This window comes from Zonotrichia albicollis, chromosome 3 (assembly GCF_047830755.1).
Source record: "Zonotrichia albicollis isolate bZonAlb1 chromosome 3, bZonAlb1.hap1, whole genome shotgun sequence".
NCBI classification, from domain to species: Eukaryota; Metazoa; Chordata; class Aves; order Passeriformes; family Passerellidae; genus Zonotrichia; species Zonotrichia albicollis.
Genome location: NC_133821.1, coordinates 61,005,913 through 61,026,981, shown reverse-complemented (window position 1 = coordinate 61,026,981; position 21,069 = coordinate 61,005,913). Strand labels below are relative to the sequence as shown.

General features: G+C 39.4%; 1 protein-coding gene across 8 annotated transcripts in view; it reads left to right on the top strand.

The window, feature by feature from the left end:
- The window catches only part of MAP7 (microtubule associated protein 7), a 109,284-nt gene that overhangs the window by 33,779 nt on the left and 54,436 nt on the right, over nucleotides 1–21,069 (top strand). The gene's annotated exons all lie outside the window — the stretch shown is intronic.

The window sequence follows — 21,069 nt, the reverse complement described above, 5'->3', positions numbered from 1 at the left end:
TCATCCACTCTAGGCCAGACAACTGGCAAAAGATGTTCTGTGGTATGGAAGCACTGCCAGAGTTACTCTCCAAAGGGTGAATTAGTGGTGCTTTTTATAACTTTTAATCTCTTTAGTTTTCAACTTTGTACAGGCATAGCCTGAAAACAAGAGTATTATTTTGTGTTTTCCCCTCTACCTTCATTTAGGTTATTTTCTGGTGAATAAACACAGCAAAAATATTTTAAAAAAACCTAAAACAAGCAATAAGCCATTTTTTGATGAAAGTGCTTTTTTGCTGTCTTATTTTGTCGTTCAGCGTGTGTGTTTGACTTTTTGGTAGTGTCCTCCTGTGTTTATTCTGTAAACTTTGAGTTATGTCATAAGGCTATCCTTTTTGTTCACTATGAACTGTCTCTGTAGTAATCACTTAATTGCTTTTCATTTCCTTTTCTGTAAATGCTACTTAACATACCTGGAAGTAGTCTGATATTGAGTAGCAGCTTGATGCTATCATGCTTTCTATGTGCAACACCTTCATCTGACCGTAATTTCCTCTCATGGAATGCCAGCTCACAGCCCCTGTATGGGATGGTCCTTTTCTTCATCCTCTGTATCCCAGGTGCCAGCTGCAGCAGTATTTTCCCCCCCTGCAATTGGTGTCAGGCTCCTGAGCTAACCTGGAGGGGTGGAACTCACCACAGCTGCTGTGAACAGGGCCAGCAGCTGCTGGTGTTGCTTTATGTTGTGGTGCCTGCCTTTAGCACACAGCAGTGATCAATCAGCCCTTGACCATTGTGGCACCATTCCCAAGGGCACAGCCCCAGCACATGATGCAGTTGTGCCCACTGAACTATCGGAGGTCCTGGTAAATGCAGCCTGATTTGATGTCTGCAACTTTCATTTGCTTAAATCATGGCTGTCATATTGGGATTATTCTGAAAGTGAGTTGAGTATGAGGTTCTTTAATCTCCAGATAAGGTTGTGAAGTTATGACAATGAATAATCTGAGGGGTTTTGAATTTATTAGTTAAAGTGGCGCAAATGAAAATGAGTGCTTTTGGAAATAGAGTTGCTAGCACTATCTGATGGGTTATTACTGTTCATGCATGCTTAACTATTTTCCTTGATGGGTATAAGAATTTCTCCCTTTTTATTGTTCCTGATCTTAGATTGCAGGCTTTTTCTCTTGGGAGTAGAGTGTTCAAGGAAGGGAAAAATGGGAATGGTGAACTGTGGAGTAATTGTGAGGGGGAGCAGCAGTAAAAGTAAGCTGAGACCATCCACCTCACTTTAATTTCAAAAGCTATTTGGAACTTCAGATGTGAAGCTGTTGCTGTAATATGTTGTATCATCGCCAAAATCTTGGGAAATTGAATTCCTCTGAAAGCTTAATATTGGTTACCAAAGCTGAGGAATTCTGCAGCTGTCAGATGATGCTGGAAAGTAAAAATGGAAGTTAAATTTATTAATAATTCATATAATAATCATTATTGGAGGATGTGAACAGAGACAGCATTTTGTTAGAAGACCTTGATTAAATGAATTCATAGAAAACAAGGCAAACTTTTAGGTTACAACTTAAGTTGATACAAGTTTTTACTCAGCTATTTTTAAAAATCAGAATAATGAAAGAATACTAAATTAAACAGGAAACTCCTATATTTTGAGGTTTTTTTAGTAGAAAAGAAGAATAAAGAGCTAATATGGAATTCTTTAGTACTTATAATATGAAAATAGTGCAAAGTGAGGGGTTTTGCAATGTCTCTGTGCAGTGCTACGCAGTCAGAGCTGCTACAGTTCTGAAAACCTGTGTCCAGTGACCAACATTTGTATGGGAAACAAAAGCAGAGGCCAAGGCAGCGTAAAATTATGCAAGTGGGAGGGGTAAGGAACATGGAGTAGCTTGTGCATTCACACGCGCCTTTCTGTGTGCACATCCTTAGTAGTTGACTTCCTGCCCCTCTGGCCTGGCTGGAAAGCTGATCTGTATTTACAGAAAGTTGATGTTGAGTAGGGACAGTAAATTCCTATGAAACAAAAGGTTTGTCATGACTTTTCAAAACTTGGGTCATGTATTGAAGTGTGGCTTCACTTATGTTCTTCCTGCTTGTGGTTAGGGAGGTATGATATTACCAGGGTGACAAGTCCATCACACATCTCCAATAACTGAACAACCTATTTGATCAAATAGAAATGATAATGCTTCTTTCATTTGGTGCCTTTTTATCATCTACAAAGAAGATTGCACAGGTTTCTTAGATCAGAATATGTATGCTTATATATCCGTATATCAGAATATGTATGCTTCTCCTGCATAGGGGGGATAGGATAGAAGCAATTTTTTGTCGTGTATGCAGAACAAATCGCAGCTCAGACAGAAAGCAGATCAGTTCCAGCTATCTGAATCAAAGCAAACAAAATTTCTGTGGGCTGCAGAAATTTTTTGTTTGTTTGATTTTTTTTCTTTTCTCTAGGCAGTAAAAGATTAGAAATACACATATTGGCCAGGAACAAAATGTCTTGGAAAAAGACATTTATCCACCTGCCTGAAATGCATATGCTGTTTGTTCTCTGAAAGTGTGCAGTCAATGCATGAAGCAGAATGAGACTTTCACATTTGTTAACAAATGTTCTTTGGAAGTGTTCTCTTCCTGGTTTTGAAAAGTTTAACACTAAGTTGTCAAAATAAAAATGAAGCAGTGTTTGAAGATCTGCCCTATTTGAAATTATAATTATGCTATTAAATGAAAGCCTGAGGATAGATGAGACTTAGACAGGGACTACATCTGCTTCCTTTAGTCATGAATAATAAAAATGGAGATGCTAATAAATAGCTGATGCTTGTACTACCACTTTTATAATATTAGTTTTGGGTTTTCTATGATGTCAGAGGACATAATAGACACAGCAAATTTATAGGGCCGTGTAGCTTTGACTTTCAAACTTAAGTGATATTTTTAACACAAGGTAGCTGCAAAAGCATTTGAAATGGCTCTCTGCTATTTTTAATATGTCTAGCACTTTAAAAAAAATCCATGTAATCCTCTTGAAACAGATGGCTACAGTGAGTTAAAATCCTGTGCTAGGATTTGGGTTTTTACCTGGTACTGAAACCAATGTCATGACACAGGGATGAATCACTGAATTTGGAGGTGTAAACTGATTTCAATGATGTTAAAAAAAGAAGGCTGTGGGAAACCATGGAGTCCCTTTGGGTGCAGAGTTGGCTGTTAGATTTATTTCTTTTAGTTTTTGTTGTCTTTTCCAGACCATATTGGGATGTGGAAGGTGGTGTCAACTAACTTCACAACCTTTCCTTCTGTGAGAAAGGAAAAATAGGAAACTAAAATCTTTACCTTCAAATCCTGTAAATACTTGGGATGCCTAACTAAAGAGCAGATTTCAGCTGAAATTTCTTGGTGTAACTCTATATCAGGGTAACCCTGGAACACTTTGGGAGAGAGGACTGAGGTGTGAAGAGGAGGATGTTGGTATTAGTCTTATCTAAAACTAAAACATGCATGTATTTTCTTTTGCTTAACAGGTCAGCTGCTTTTTTTATCTATAGAACTACAGTACTGTTCTAGAGATGAAGACAAAAGATTGGTGTTCTTGTCCAGATAACTGGAAAAAATATTGCTGGGAAACTAAAGGAGCACATATTATTTCAGTGTGCTTGTTTTCTGCACTCTTTTCATTGTAAAAGGAGGCAAATGAATTGAAGGGTAAAATGTTGACACACATTTAATGTTTTACAGTTGAGTCACTTAGTAGTTAAAATTTTTATCCTGGTGCATTCCAATAGTTAACTGGAGATTAATTTGGGCCAATGGACAGAGAAGTTGCAGCCTTTCCTTGAATTAAGATCTGAATCGCACTAAAATGTATTTAAACTTAATAAATGCAACCCCCTGTTCTGACTGTTCTACTATCTATTTATCAAGGGCACACAAGACAATAAATTGTGTTCAGCAGGGGCAGGAAGAGTTCAGCCCAAGTTGTGGCCTCAGCTGGGCAGTGCCCACAGCTCTGAGGATGCACGTGTGCCCTGCTTGTTCTCTGCCCTCGGGTCTCCACGAGCGCTCAAGCATTTGTAGCTGCCTTCTCAATCCGTTCTGTTAACAACTGCACTCAGTGGGCTGCAGGGGTGTGAGTATTAACAGACAGAGAAATAATAAGCAGTTTGATAGCAGGTAATAAAGGGCCTGAACTGTAGGGAAGTGAAGCCTGGTTTTCAGACATATAATTTTAAGGTGATGTCTTGAGATACATTCAGAACTTCCTTAAGCTCCCCTAGTTTTCAGTGTAGGTCATTCCTAGCAAGCTGAAGGATAAAATTTATAGTAGAATATAGAAGATTTTTCAAGAGATGTCAGAGAGTTTCTTTACTGGAAGCTGAATGAGTCCTTCAAGCTGGTAGCTCACTGTATCTGTTTTTTCTAAGGCTCTTACTGTAAAGCCTGCTTTAGTGTTCTTAGTTTATTACTCTATACAGGCAAGTAGTGCTTGGAAAAGAACAACTTTGGCATCTTGGCAAGACCATACACATGTGAAAATATCTTAGTATTCTGGGACTGTTTCTGCTTCCTGGTAAATTTTAGGATAACTCTGAGGATTCTTAAGAAGGCATATAGGAGGTGAGAGCTCATGTTGTAGACGCAGTCACTCAAGCTGAGTGTCTCTGGACTTCAGTGACAGGTTGCTGTTAGGCCTGTTGGCACATGCTAGATTTAGTCTTTAAAAAGCTGGTGATGGGGCACAGTCAGATTTATTTTTTTTCCCCCTACTCTACTCACTTTACTGGGAGAGCTTTTCATCTTGACATGTCCCTGTTCTCAATTTCTTAATGCTGCTTTAGCTAGACTTGCATCAAACTGCAGAGCAAGCAAAGAGTGTGTGAAGAGGGATATTGGGACAGGGAGTAGGTGGTTTGAATGTGTTACATCCATTAGGAATGTCCTGAACAAGAAGTACTGCTGCCAGATAAGTTGTTAGTTCAGAAACTAGGTTATTGTGAAATAACTTGCTACTGTTGCAGTCACAGATTATTTGTGCGCTTTTGGCTGAGGAAAATATGGTGGTTTTGTGCTAAAGCATGTTTTATGCCATGATAAATTCATCCCTGCTGCTTTGATCTATAGTTGTACAATGGCAGAGGGGTACAGTAGTCTTAGGAGGACAGATTTGGAGGAGGCACTCCAGTGACTTTGTTTAATTAGATCATAGCCAAGTCCTTCCCTCTGCTGTATGAAATGCAAAGGAAGCTCTTAATGATGCACACTTTAATGGCCTGAAAGCATATATGGAAGCAAAGGTGATATTCCATAGGACTAGAGCAGATCTAAACATGACCTCTAAAGGAGGCTGTGACATTCGAAGCAGTCAATGAGTCCTTAGGCTCTTTCTGTACTTGCTGTAGTTTTCACAGTGGCCCAGTGAGACCTGGTCCCCGAAGCCTTGCAGTGAGTGTTAGTAAGCTCTTTTTGCTTAATGAAGCTGTGTTCCCAGACTCCCAGGGGCCTGCAAACTTATGCATGATGTAGTGCCCTCTGTGCACTAGTTTGTCAGCCTGGAGTGGGTGATGTGCCCATGATTTATGAAGCTTGTTCATCTCTCCTGGAAAAAATAATTCTACGTATTCAGTCTGGTCCTGGTGAAATATGTACATTTGCAACAACAGAAAAATAGAGATTAGATTTATAAGGGTCTTTGCTTACTGCTTCAGCCTTGAAGCTGGCTGACACGCTGTCCATGGAGCCCCTTGGGAGCTGGTGTAGTGTAGAGTGTGTATTAGCATCAATATCTGCCCCTTTTTTTGTTAGACTGCTGCTTCTGTCCCCTGGGCATGCAGAAGGATGTGTAAAGAGTGAGGGCAGGAGACTGCACTGAAAAATTTGACCCTCTCTTTTCCCCTTCTGAAGCCTGAGCTCTAGTTTCCACTTGGTTTTGCTCTATAAAAGTCTTCCTCACCACGTAGCAACTGAGTCCACGGCTCCACATGCTAATGCAGAGGAACTGGATTATTTCCTTTCCCTTCTGTAACTTTCTTAATTAGCATTTTCATTGCTTAATCTACGTGGCTCAGCCTGTCTGCTTGCCTTCTCTTGTTACAGTCTCTGAAGTAAGTGATTTAAGAATTTGATAATTATATACCTTGAAAAACTCATTTGTGTAATCATCTTGCTAGATTCAAAACACCTGCTTGCTCTCTAGTTGCTTTTTCTCTGTGGAAAGACTGATATTATTGATGGCAAAATTAGGAATGGACTGAGTGTTAACTTTTGTGACTTCAAGAACTGTTGGGGATTGCTGAAACTTCTTCACAGTAAATTTTCTCTACCTCATGGTTAGAACAGGAGGACCACTCTTGAGTAGAAGAGTGAAATATTCCTTGTTTGTTGAAGTGTCTTAAGTTTTCTGACTTAATTCAGCGTTGTCTTGCTCTGATCCCTCTGGATTTCCTCTTCAGTCCTCAATCAGCATAACATGAAGAGCTTCTGAAAATCATACACTATATGATTCCCTGCGTTTCAACACTTAAGTACAGCAAAGTCATGTCAAAAGTCAAATAACAAAGTCATGTCAGAGAAAGTGTTAAAATCAGCTCTAAGATGCAGTCTCAGATTAATGCACTTGGGATGGTTGCTGCTGTTTGGTACATCTGTGTCCTCATACCCAGAAGAGTACTAATGATGTCTGTGGCACTTAGTAAGAGAAAATGCAATTGTGAACACCTCTTCTACACAAACAAAGCTGTAAAAACAGGTACACTGTTGCAGATGGTTTTATGAAGAAAAAATAAACCCAAACCAAAAACTCCAACCACAGATGAGAGAGCTGCCAACTGTTATGTAAATATAGAGAAATCCTTAGAAATCTGCACTAAGATGTCTACATATTTAATACACCATTAAGAGCTTAGCCTTGGGAAGGAGGCCCACATGAGGCTTTTTCTCCATCTTCAGAGCTAGTAGTTCAGTAACTAAGTAACTATTTCTCAGCTGGTCTGTTTAAGCCTGAGTGCATGTAGTGAAAAGAGCCCTTTCTTGGTTTGTGTGTGGTTCATCGAACAAGGTGGCTGCTTAAAAACAGGAGTGTTTAGTCTTATTCATCAAGTCACCCTTTGCTTTTACCCCAGCTGACCTTTCAGCTCTGCAGAAGGGAGCACATGCAGTAATTAATCAGCCCATGCTTATTATTTCAGGTCACTTGCATGGTTTAGTCAAATGGAAGAAGAAGAATACAAATGCAAAATATTTTCCACCATTTGCTTTTAAGGTCAGGGTGGAGCCTGACAGCGTGGGCTTTCTGGTTTGTTACAGTGAGTTTAGGCGGTGTGCTGCCTTTGGTGGTGGAGAATTAATTGTATACAGTTGGCTGGGTGGCCACCTTTTAAACAGGAAGAGCTGCCTTAGGCTGCTTAGCTGTAGGGAAAGGGGCACTCATATCTACGTTGGAAGGATTAAGGGCTTTGTGAGGTAGAGAAGGAATATCTTGAGCACTTCTTTGTATTCAGGATGTTTTGAGGCCAGAATTGTTAATAGCTAGTGGTCTGTGGGGCATGGTAAACTTCAGACATCACTGGGAACACAAAGTATCCGTTAGAAACAATACAGGATACCTTGGAAATTTTGAATTCATAAATTTTATATTTATGAATAAACAGAAAAAACCTACACGTCACACTGTAATTTATTATTTGCCCAATGTTTCATATGCTTAGGAAACTAAGCTCTCATAAGACTTGTTTTGAGAGCTTTTCTGGGGAGAAGTGGTGATTTGTCCTATAGTAGCAATTAGCCACTGGTGAATCTGGGACATATTTAAGACTTTCTGGGTTATAGTATTGGAATTGGAGAGACATTTTCTTTCCACTCAACTGGCATGGTTCCTTCTGATTTGTACTTACCTGAGAGGAATCTAGTTGTTTTCTGTTCTGTCCCTGTAACTTGCCTCACTTTCCCATTTTGCCATGGAAACCTAGAGTAAACCTTGTTCTGTAGCAGTTGGGGATTGATTTGTCAGTCCAGATCTCTGATGAAGAGCCTGAATGGGCTTAAATATATGCATTATGGTCTCATGTCTTAAGGAAGTGTTGCAGATCTTCTGCATAGGAGGAGGTGCTTATAGGGTGGGAGCTTGGAGTACTGCTACTGTGCAAAGAAGTTTTCAACATATGCAAACGTGTCGTTTAGCTTCCTACTGAAGTTGTACAGCCTGACTCACAGTAGCACCACATGATGCATGAACTACTTGGAGTACAGTGTCCTTCTCCCAGGTTGCGTACAGTCTCTTCTTAATCACTACAATATCTAATCCCAGATTACATGTTGAGAAAGAACAGTTTCCAAAGCCAGTGACTGTTCTTTAGCTCCTGACCAGATGACTCACTAGCATGTCTTTAAGAGATTTCCTTGGAACGTCCGTAGAAGATTATTGTTCTAGCGGAGATCTGAGAGCATCACAGACCAATTCATGTTATCTAAATATAACATTAATTCTTCCAAGGGGACGATAATTTACAGCCCTATTTTAAAATAAATTTTAAAATATTATCAGAATGATCTTCCCAGATAATCATATTCACTGGTACATGTAATTCGGCATGTTATCTGAATTTTGTCCAAATAGGGAAATGACAGAAGTGTTCTGTCCTCTTCAATAGAACTTCTGTTCTTTTGAGGTAGAATAATAATTGTTTTGGTTTTAAAACTACACTACTTTATTCCAGTATACATTCAGCACAGTTATGAGAGGAAGAATGAAGTGATAAGCATTCTGCAAATGAAAGCAGATTACACATTTAGCACAATCTAATTGCATAGGTCTAGTCTTCTACCAAAATAAAAAGGATCTTTTCCTGGCTTACCAGAAAATAATAAAAGCTGGAACTTCTTAATTCATATTATTTTTTCACATTATTTACCAACAGAATTCAGGAAAAAAAATTTGAACTCAAGATCAAATCTTATTGGTTTGTGAGACTGTTTGTGTCATCAAAATAAAATCAAATGTAGACAAAATAAAACTCTACATAGGGTGCAAATTAATAGATTTTCTTGCTGCTATCTCAAATTAACTTAAATATATTTAAGTATATACATACTTATAATTCCCAGTCTATATGTAGCAATAGCAGGAGGTTTAACTTGTATAGCTAAATTTAGACTGCTCCTAATTTGCAGAAGGGTAGGAGGAGATGACAGCTAGGACTACCTACTGCTAATTATGCAGGTATGAGTATCAGTTCACTGTGACACTAATTACTGTTCATTTGTGTAGTTTGAAAATGTGTGGGTTTGGCATTAGGTTTTGTTAGTGAATTTTGGAACTTTAAAAATAGAGGGTAGTTTTCTTTCTCTCTGGCTTTGCATAGTGGCACTGATGTAGTGTTGCCTTGAATCAGGTGCTGTTGTTCAAGGTGGCGTAGAAATGCCAAGGAAAGATCTGTCCAAAAATCTGACAGATTTATAAAGCTGTGTGAATGTTCAAAAATTGGCAAAGAATGGTGATTCTCTTGATAAATAGTTTAAAAAAGCAGTCTGTTGAAAAGCTGTGGTAGTTAGGATGCTTTGTATGCTTTACAGGCAGCCTAATTCCCATCCAAAATAGTCTGTATTGTGTAAGAACACTGAGAAGAATAATAATTTGTCTTATTATGAAGGCTGCAATCAGTTCCCAATCACTCTGTTCCTAAGAACTCTCTGAAGATCACATGTCTGTTTTTAACATTAAAAAAAAATCATATTCAGCTGTATTGTGTTGTTAGATAGACGAGCTTGTATATTTGTTGCTTCATTTTGTTTCTGAATCTATTTTTCTGCTTTCTGGGCCTTAGAATAAAACTGCTCTTATTCCACTTCAAACATACTCCCAAACAAAGTTATTTAAAAGGTATGATACCATTTTTCCCACTTATCTGTTGTGATCTGTGTTGCAAAGCAGACTATGGGCAGCAGAGTAAACACTCAACTGTGAGAGAATCCGCCCCCAGGCTTGTTGTCAGGCCATGCATAGCATGAGACTTGTCAGCTGAAGAGCCACAAGAGGTATTCCAGGCCCTTTACTGGGTGAAAACAGAGAAAAGAGAGTGGCAGGTCACAGATCACAGAATATTCTGAGTTGGAAAGGATGCACAAGGATCATCAAGTCCAACTTTTAAGTGAGTGGCCCATATAGGGATTAAACCCCAGGCCTTGGTGTTTTTAGCACCATGTTCTCACCAAGTGAGAACATGTCTCAGGGTGTAAAAGAGGAGGGATTGTGCTCTCTATAATAGAATATTTGAATGATTGGAGCTTGGACTGGGGCAGGCCAGCAGAAATGTTGGTGGTGCTGCCTTTAGGTAGCTGGAGAGAGCCTCAGGCTGTAGTACTCAGGGGTGTCTCTTAAACATTCTTTTGGAAGGGAAATGCAACTGGCTGCTAGAAACCAGGAGATGAGTTTAACGCATTCCAAAACAATTCTTGATGCAGATGATGAGTGAACTGACTAGGACTCATGCTCTGCTAAACCTGCTGCTCACAGACAAGAACTGGTAGGTGATGAAAAGGTTGAGGGCACCTTTAAAATGCTGTCTGGCAAACCTTAGTTTTGCAGAGTGTTTGTCTCTAGTTGCATCAGCTTTTGGCATTGATCTTCTATTAAAAGCAGGAGAAGTGCTTTTTGGAAGTAAGAAGTGCTGCCAAATTTATTTTGTTTTTGTTTGTTTTAATTACAAAGCTGGCACAGCAATAGGTAAGCACTAATGAAAATAAGTTAGTTGGCACTCCAGTTGCTGGAAGCAATGTTTTAGAGTGTTGTGAAAAGATGCAGAGTGCATCTTTTTATTGTGTCCTCTGTTGTATAGTTGTGATATGAGTCCTAATTGTTCAGAGCCTGGTCAGCGATGTTCTGCTTGGCTGTGCTGATCAAGGGGCTGTGAAGCAAGGTGATCTCTTACACAGCAGTATCATGCTTCAAAGTGATTGACTTTGAAATAGTCATCGTGTTGAATGAAGATAAACCAGAAAGGTGGACATGAATTATGTTATTTTAGTCACATTCCATAGAGCTTTAATAATCTTGTAGCCTGGAACCTCACTGGTAGTAAGCTACTCGCTACTCACAAAAATACTTGTATGAAAGATTGAAGCAGGTTTGATGAGTTTTGTCTCCCTGTGAAATGGCAATCCACCTGGGCAAGGCTTAATGAACAACCTTTTAGATAAGTCCATTTGCATCCTAAAAATAATTTCCACAGTGCTATACATGGAGCCCAGGAAGCACTTAGTACCAGCCTGATTCCAGCAGTAACCGATCTATGTGGTCCCAAGTTTTGTGTAACAAAACTCAATGTGTGTCTCCCATATAAGCCAAAGTTTTGTAGTTATACTTCAGTCTAGCCAGGAAGGGGAGTGTGGAGATCTTGCAGGCAATTTGTGGGAACTATTGCATTGTTGGTTTGGAGCCAGTTCTGTTTGGTGGTTGCACACAAGAAGACTTAATGGCTCTGGCAACCAGCCTCCAAACCAGTGTGTCTGTAGCAAAGGGAAGGGCTGGAGGACAGTGCCTGAGTGACCTGCCTGAAGATGAAGCAGTGTTGAGCCCTTTTCCATCCCTGTTTCACTTGTTCAGGGGAAAGAAGGGAGGTGTGGTCATCCTGTCTGAAATTACTGTAGCTGCTATCTCAGGCATCCAACACAGGCTGCCTGGGCTTTCAGATATATAACTCTAACGTGCTGAACAATGCATTTCTGCATAGAGTCAAATACTGTAATTGCAGCATCCATTTTCTCCTTTTTCACTGTTTATGTAATGCATAAATTTTTGTGAGGCTTCATTTTGTGCTGAAGTGGAATATTTGATGTGCATTATAGAACAATAGGTTGACTTTGAAGTGTTGCACTGATGTAAGTCACTTGTAATAAACACCCCAATGAGACAGTCCATTTTTTCCTCTTTTAGTTGACCAAACAAAAGAATCAGAACCAAGAACATTGTCTAAAACAAAATACCTCTAGAGGTACACTTGGTACACTGTTGTTTAGTCTAGCAGTTCTTGTAAAACTCTTTAAAGGCAGGGACTCAAAATATATGAAATATATAAAACTTGTTATTAATGTGTAAAACATTATATAAATTGTTAACAAGGCCTTATTGTTTCTGGGATAAAATTTAAAGACTTTTCATGAAATTCTATTTTTAGCATTGCTATCAGAGCGATTGGAATCCTTCCTCTTTGTTAGTGAATCTGTGAAGGCTGGGCTGATGCCATGAAGCATGTGGCTTCAAGGTCTAAATTCTTTGTTTTCTCAATCCATGATAAAGAGGAGGCCACTTTATTGTATTAAAGAGCTGTAATTCCATGTAGCGTTTCAGTGAGGTTGTAAAATCAAGATGCTTTGCATAATAAAATAACCCCAAGTGAGAATTTTATCGTTCTCATGCTTAATTTGAATTTTCCAAGGCAGATGGCAAATAATAAAGGTTGCATAACATTTCCCATTTAAAGAGTCTTATTTCAATCTCTTTACAACTTTGATAGATTTAAAAGGTTTGGTCTCTATTTCTCTTTTGCCACGTTCTCTCCCTAATTCTTGCTTTCTTCATCTTCAGCAAATGGACCAATTTCTAAAGAATGAGACATAGGAAAGAAATAGGGAAATTCTGCTATTTGAAAAATAAAATCTTAGTATCGGTCTCAAGGGATGGCTTAAGGGCACAAGGCTTTATGAAAAGACTTGAAACTGGGAACAGTATGAATTTGGTTTTAGAGCTACGCCTCCTCTTGACCTTATGCGAATCTATTCAAATTAGCGACATAAAGAGTCACAGCTCATGCCTGTCAGGGATGACTTCAGCATTTGAGTGTTATATTTCTGTCCAGGATTTTTGGCTGAACCAAGGCAGCAGCCTTTCCTCTCAAATGCTTTGGTCTAATCAGTGTTCAAATTATTCACTATCCCCATGGAATGAGTTGAGCATGGTCCTCCCTGGAGCTCTGGGGTCTGAGGGGAAGCAGCCAGAGAAAAAAGTCCCAGGCAGCTTTGGCACCAGGCGCACCAGCTGGGAGTGTGGAGAGGCTTGTTTGTCTCCCATGCTGCCCAGATGCCTGCTGCTTGGGTTTGCAGGAGGCGTGATGTGATGCCTTTAGGGAGAGGTGGGCGTGAGGAGGTATTTGTGTTAGAACAATCTGAGCAATTCTCTCTGCCCAGAGAACTACAGGGGTAAAAAGGAGAATGGCCATAGAAGAGAGTTGCAGTGTAGCAGCTTCAGGAACAAGAGATGGAGGTTGAGAAGGCATAGAGGGGGGATGTAAGGTGAGGAAAGGGGCCAAAGATGCTGTTCAATAGGATAAGAGGAACAGGAGGGCATCTAGTGAAAAGGAATCTTGCTGGTATGTAAAGTTACCTGTTTGAAATGCTTGTATATTCTTAAATTTTGTTGACTGATATATGTCAGTGCATTATGCAAGCTTTTGGTTAACCTTTAGGGTTTCAAGTTCAAGAACTGAGAAGTTAGGAAATCTCAGTGTGAAATTTGACCCTGCAGCTTGTTTAATACAACTAATACATGACATACTATCAAATAATTAAGCATGTGATTGTGTTATTGGAAATTAATAGCCTTCCCATCAGTAAGGCTAAATAACTGTGGAGGAAGTCAGGCTTTGATCTATCTCAGTAGCCCTGCATACCTGAGGTTGTGATGTTACAACTTAATGGAAACTTCAAATATCTTCTGAAAGTTTGTAGTTGAGTTACTAGAAATAGTCCAAAAGCAAAGATTTGTGCAAAGATTTCTTTGTATTAAGAATGAGAGGCCTTTGTAGCAAAATACTGAACCACCGGGGTGTTTAAGTTTGAAATAATATCTGGGTTTGGTTTTTATTCTTGAAACTTGTTGGTAAATAGAGTTCTTCTGATTACAGCTTGTTGCTGTGCTTAGTCAGATATTTTACATTGCATATTCTGTCATGTCATCATTATAAACCAATTAAAAATTAGAGCACAAAAGCAAGGCAACAACTTTAACACTTATTCTGTGTTTTGTCTCTTAGAAACAATCCAAATAGCACCATGGTGGATTTTCTCCAAGTTAAATAAGGCATCAAATACATGACAGTAACACTTTTTTGAACATCCTGTTTGATTTGTTGAATATACAGACTAGTTTTATATATATATATATATATATATATATATATATATATATATATAACTAAAAGCAGTGAAGGGAGTAAGGAAAGATTTTTCTTACTTCTGTTAAAAAACCAGAAATGTTTGGTTTGATTTATTTTCAGTAGCAACAACCCATGTGTTTTTTTCTCAGAAGAATTAATTTTCAGTGGTTGTTATAACCTGAATATGGCTGAATCCTTTCAGTCTGGTTTTGAAATTGTGGAACATGCTTAAAATAAAAGTGAGTCAGTCAGAGACAAAAGGTTTCTCTGAAGACTGTAGAGGGGCAGAAAATGAAATTTATGTCCCCAAAGGCCTAAGAACTGCAAATTATGGCAGTCTGGCAATGGAATCACCAAGAGAGCTAATAAGCAATTGCTTGGAAATCCAATGACACCAATGCTTAAGGAACTAAAAGAGAACCTTCATGGACTTGGAATGTTTTATGCTTTCATGACATACAAAGAGCTGTTGTAGTACTGGACTTAGGGCAAATGTTTTTTCTGCCAATAGAGCGGTCTAAGAGAAATCACCTACCCATGGAGATCCTGTAGAGAAACAAGTTTTGGTTTTTTAAAAGACTTCTCCAGGCTGTGGATTTGTATGGAGAGTGTGGGGTGGCAGTGTATAAAGACAAGATGTACTTTTTAGTGGTGTGCCACTCAGCCTCAGGTCCAAGAGAGAACCTGGGTAAAAAATATACTTTGGTTTTTGTGGTGAGTTATTCTTTAACAAAGGCCAAAGAGCTCTAGTAACCATTTAATGTATTCATAATAAAGACTTTTAAAAAGTAACTGTTGGTGCTATTTAAAGATTGCACGTAATACCTTCTGATTGAAATATACACCTTTAGCTTCCTAAACACGTATTCATTTGTTATAATTTTTCCAATGCATGGAGCTCAGGAATTATTAAGATCGTTTGTGCAGACTCAGTTCTGTGCATGGAGTGTTGTAATTAGCAATTAGAATCTTCTACCTTTCTGCCAAGCAGTACATAGCTCCTCAGGAAGCCCTACTTCCTGACAGCTGGACAGCAGTAAAGAAAGGCTCCCTGAATTGAAAATAAATTTTCCAGCTTCGTATGCTGCTTTGAAACACAAATTTTCCAGAAAGTGATGTCTTGAAAATCTTGTTGAGCTCTTGGCTGCTATTAGCTATATTTGTCTTCTGCCTCCTTAAATATGATAGTGTGGGCCTGGCACAGCTTTTGTTTTTGACAGTGATTGAAGTGATTAAGGATAAGTCATGCAACAGAAATATATTTTCTTAAGTCAGTGTTTCAGCTCTGTTCCCTGCTCAGCAATGGTAGGAAAATTCCTTTTTGTTGCACTGTTTGTGTACATGCATTTTGCGCCACACTAAATGCTCATTTTATTTGGCTTGCAGTCATAGCACAGATCTTTTATATAAAAAGAACAGGAGAAGAAGCAGCAAATGGAGTGTTGCACTTGCTTTAAGTAGTTGCAGCATCCCTTCCAGCAAGGCAGGGGCAGGCTACCAGAAAACTGCCTGTTTCCCTCAGGCAAGAGTACTCTGAATTAGAGTAATGGCTTGAGTGTGTGCATCCAGGAGCTCAACTGCTAAATAACAGCACGGAGCCTTTGTAGTTCTGTTTCAGAAATAATTGTCTCTACAGAGCAGGCTATATAAACAAAGCCCAGCTTCTGTGAATCTTCCTGCTGACTTTAGTTGAGAGGTGGTTGTTGCTATAGCAATTTGCAGGCATCATTCATGTTTTATTTTCTTGAGGCTGGAAGGAGGACTCTGAACATCTCCACAAAATTTGAGCTGCAGGGAGCTTTGCCCAAGAAAACCTGCAGCAGTGAAGTGATTACCTATGTTACTTGTATTGATCCCACTAATTTGTAGGTAATCTAGATTTTATCTGTCTGGAAGAGAAATCACAGCAAATGTGCCAGGCATAAATCTAAGTGGCCTAAAGTGTTGTTGTGTGAAGATAATTGGGTACCAGGAGCAGTGTAGCTATCTCAGTGTAATGCCTAACTTGGCTTTTCGGCCAAGTCAAGCTCCTGAGGCGCACTCTGGTGTTGACACGGCTCTCCCACATTCAGTTCAGGAGGCCAAGTCAGGGGATGAAACCCATGTGGCAATGAACTTTTTCTTGGTAAAAAAGGTTGTGCTACTTCATTATTTTATTTAGAAGCTGAATCCTACAGAAAACTCTGCAGCTCTGTAGCCAATTGTAATAAATTTTACCCCATGTTCATTTGCATGGAGTACTAATGCCTTAGACTGTTAGCGTTAAATAATATTTCTATTTTTCCCCTCTATCCTCTCTTCTTGTGTTTTGAGCATCTTTATTTTAACTCTGGTGAAAGGTTTGATAAGATCTCACCAAAGGCAGTTGTCAGGGCTTGTGCAGAGGAGTTTCTTGGGAGTTGTCCTGTGAAACTAAACCACAATGGGCATGAAACACTTTCAGTCTGAAACCACTTGTCTGTTTGTGCAAATGTACTTCTATTATGACTGAGGAAAATAGCCACTAAATCAATAGGCTGGGGTGAAACTATCCTGTTTCTCCTATTGTGATGAGTGCCCATTTATTCTCTCCCAAATGAGGTAATTGAACAAAGTTACTCTTGCAACCCCATCTTCTTCCTAGATGCAAAAGGATGAGACTGAAGATGCTTTAAAACAATTATGGGATGAAGGCCAGGACTTCACTTACTTCAGCAGATACAGTGATTCTGAGTTTAAAGTAATTGAAAGCAGAGGATGGGAGATCTTGGATAACGGATTTCTCTTAAGCTTTATTGGAGATGTCTTTTAATGGGTATGGGTAGTGAGGGAATTGTCATTCGTGTGGCAGGCCAGTAACCTGGAACCCAGTGAGAGCTGCTGTACTCTTGGCTGAAGCTCTGTAGAAAGAAAGTGATTGGAGCTACCCAGAAGGTCAGGGAGATGTTAAGTGTATTCTGAAAGTAATGCAGTGGGAGAGTTCTGTTCTAGTCTCACTTGTATAGTTGTGTAACGTGGCAGTGCAGAGTCACTAAAGAAAGAAGGCTTTGAAGGAGAATAGTTTTATTTTTTAACTTTCTTATGCTTAAAAAGTTAATACCATTTCATTTGTTAAGTGTCTTATGCCTCTTGCAGCTGCTTGTGTGTGTGTAAAATGCTGAAGTGCCCTAGTTTTAGAGTGTGCCTGCAGCTGCACATGCAGCAGAGAGAGATTATTAAAGCAAAAATCTGAATTTCCTACCTATGGAAAAAAATGGTTCTAAAACCTCATTTGTTTCCTTGGTCTAAACCTCACCTGGCAAGGGCAACGCTCAGCATTTGGATGTCGATGAGGATAACACGTGTTTGTTCTTACACAGGGCACACTGAGACTGCACTTGAAAATGGGGGGTGTTCCCACAGGGCAACTGCATCACTTGGTGCTGTACATAGGAATTAATTGCTGTGACATAGGAAAAGAGTAGTGCCATGCTTTTTAATCATCAGTATGCTGCCACGTATGAAGGAATTCTTCACATGACGATGATAAAGCGCTGGAACAGGTGGCCTAGGAAGTTATGGATACCCCATTCTTGGAAATGTCCAAGGCCAGGTTGGATTGGGCTTTGAGCAGCTTGATCTCCAGTGGAATGTGTTCCTGACCATAGTAGAGGGGTTGGAACTGGGTGGTCATTAAGGTCCCTTCCAACCCAGACCATTCTGTGATTCATCCTGTGTTTCTGTGGTGGCAGAAGAACAACTATTATGGGACTACTCTGTCTAAAACATGAAGTCACTGGGATGGTAACTGTGAACTTCAGTGCACATGGAGCTAAGTCAGAAGAGTTGAAAGCATGGGTATGCACTGAGTTCAGGAGGGATGTGGTGACTTGTGTATGTCAGTGGGGTGGCAAGAAGAAAGCACTGTGTTTTCTGAAAAGCTCAATGTTGGCAGGAGTATCCTAAATTAATCAGTAGATATTGTTCATTTTGCGGCATAGTCATTTAAATTAAAAATATGTATTGCATCAAAAGAATGTCTCATTTTATTTTACTTCAGTAGGGAGAAGTGATTATGTCCTCTTTTCTTTGAGACTAAAGAGATTGCATTGTTTTCAGAAATAACTATATCTCAAGATCAAATTGCTCAATAGAGCAATGTATAGCAAAGTATCCATTTTCCCCTTCTCTCCATGCCCACACTCACTTTGCTGCGGTTGCTATCTCACTGACACTCACAGGCTGCAATATGCTTTGATCACTGTGTCCTCTGAGCGAGGGTATCAAATAATGGGACACTCAAGTTTCTTTCTGCAATTCAAGCAATCTCACCTTGGAATCGGTGTGATACAGAAAGCAGGCTGGTCTGTGCCCGATTCTCCATTTCTCAGCAGTAGGTGTAAGCTTCATTGTACCTTGGAATTACTCACAGGAATTACCTCATAGTTTGGAAAATGATCTCTGGTTTAAGTCCAGAAGAGGTTTTCATCTAGAAAATTGTACAGGTGCTTCATTTCATAATGTCTGAGGTGACCTTCCATGTACAGCTACTGCAGCAATACACTGACACTGATCCTGGGTATGGGAATCTCTCTGACATCGTGGTAGCAAATGCTGCCTGCAGCAGTGAGGAATCTGAGGAGAAGCAGCTGGTACTCTTGTACCTTGGCTGAAGGTGTTTGCCCTTGTGTAACAGTCTCACAAATAAATCACTGCATCTTGCACATTGCCTGCTTTTGGTGTTTGGAGAACTCATGCCTTAAGACAGGCTGCACAGCACAAATTGCTGGCTGTCTGGAACTGAGGTTGTCCTGCATGCCCTCAGGCAGTGGCATTTCAGATTTCATTTTGGTGATGTGTAATTAAAAAGCTTCCATTCACGTGTCTCATCTGTGTTTGGGTAAGCTTCCTAGCTTCTGGCCAGCTGCAGAACTGGCTTCATAGCACAGGCTTTTTCAACAGAAAACCTTTTTTCCAGAGATCCTTTCATGTTAGTGTCCTTGTTTTATATTGCAGTGAGATAATGAAATATCATTATCCAGAGAATATGAGTGTCAGCTTTTTAAACAGTGTTGTTCCAGACACTGTGTTTCTTTTATCATCCTTAAGAGATCCTAACTCTCCCTACAAAGGCATTTGGTTTGGTATCTTCTACGTTATTTAATATTTTAAGATACAATGCTTTTTTAAGCTAATGTAGTCAGCCAAAAGTAATCTTTTATAAATATGCATCTCCCAATGGAGCAGTTATACAAGTTTAATCTTTAAAAGAAAAAAAAAGCTGACTCTTTCTCTATAGCCAGTTGCATCATCCAGATTTATGTCTGTGGATTGTTTCCAAATAAATCTATTTGTGCTTCTATCTTTAATGCTTTACAGTTGAGTGCTGAATTAGCTGTGTTTATCTCTCTAGTCTATATGATGAAAACAATGCAAGTTTTATACCATTCCGGGAGTAGTAAGCACTAATGCTGGTGAGTTTTCACTCTGCTTTGCTCAGGCAGGACATTAGAGATGAGGAGCATTGGTAGCAGTGCTTTGTTTGGCAATTGTGATTGTAGGCTTCTGTGATAAGTGCCAGAACAAAAAGAACTGGGATGGTCACTGCAGCTTGGTGTCATATAATTTATTTATATTTGCAAACCAGACTGGTAAGTTCCACACTGTTGGAAGTACAAAAAGATGTACTAAAGCACTGACCTTTTAAGAATTGAAAATATTTTAATATAAACTTAATTAATAGGCATGTTTAAATAAGGCATGAACTTTGCTTTCATGTTTCAGTGAATAGAAGTGAAACACAGATATTCTGTCACTTTTCTGACTCAAACCTCCAACTTGCAAATGTACTTTGTAAGTACTGCTGTTTAGACTGTAGAAGAACAGGCATTTTCCATTTGCTAATGATGGAAGTTTCAAAAAGTTTTTATCTGAAGTTGTGAAGACATGTATTACCTGTGCTAAAAATAGCAAACTGGTCTATAGTTTGGAAATACTCTTTCTTCACCTTAGTTCATTTAGAAGTCACTTAAACCTACTTCCCTTAACAAGATAATCCGAGTGTTGACATGTAACCAGAATTAGGTACATGTCTCTATCGTTTCAAAACAGAAATCTAGATTTTAGTTTTAACACACTGGAGTGCATTAGATCCAGGGCTTCTGCAGAATTCCTGCAGTTCTTTCTCCCTCACTGCTACAATAGTTGGCAAAACCTTGAAAATCTCTTGAAATAATTTTATCTGTGTTGTTAATTAGAACAAAAATTTGTTACAAAAATATTTTGATTTGATGGTATAGCCCTACCCATCCTGCCAAGAGTTTTCTGAAGAATTTAAATTAAGAAGCCTGAAAGACTTGTTTTTGATGTGTTTCTGTTTTTCTTCTGAAATGGTAGCTTTGCTCGAGAAATATTTCTAGTGTCTCTTTTGAACATGGTGTTCAGTGCATTCAAGAGGGCTTGGGTTTTTTGGGCGGAATAGAATGGACAGTACGCGTGTAAAATTTCTAAGCCGATGCTTCAGTTCTATTCCTATTTGTATGCCCTTCCCCAAAGGATTGACCTGAAATAAGTGCAGTGTGACGCACCATCGGTGTCTTGGTTTCCCCATTCCCTAGAAAGCTGACATCTCTTGTGAGCAAGCTTCTGCAAAAGGCGCGTTCATGCTGTGCTCCCCTTGTCCCTCCTGCAGCCTATTGCTGAGTCTTAAAGTCCTCCAATCTCCAGAGGTATTTCCCTTGTTTCCCATCCCGTTGCACTAAAACAATTGTAGGATCTGAGCTCACCCCCAGCGCTGTCTCTTGAACTGTTCACTGAACCTTCCCAGAAGCACCAGGAAGCTCCTTGTCCATAGTAAGTGCTAGCAAAGGTTTCTTAGTGTGCCCTTTTGCTCCTGTCCTCAGCTACTGCTCAGGGAGCATCTGCCAGCTACCAGGACAGCACATCTGCCACACAGGAAGGGCACT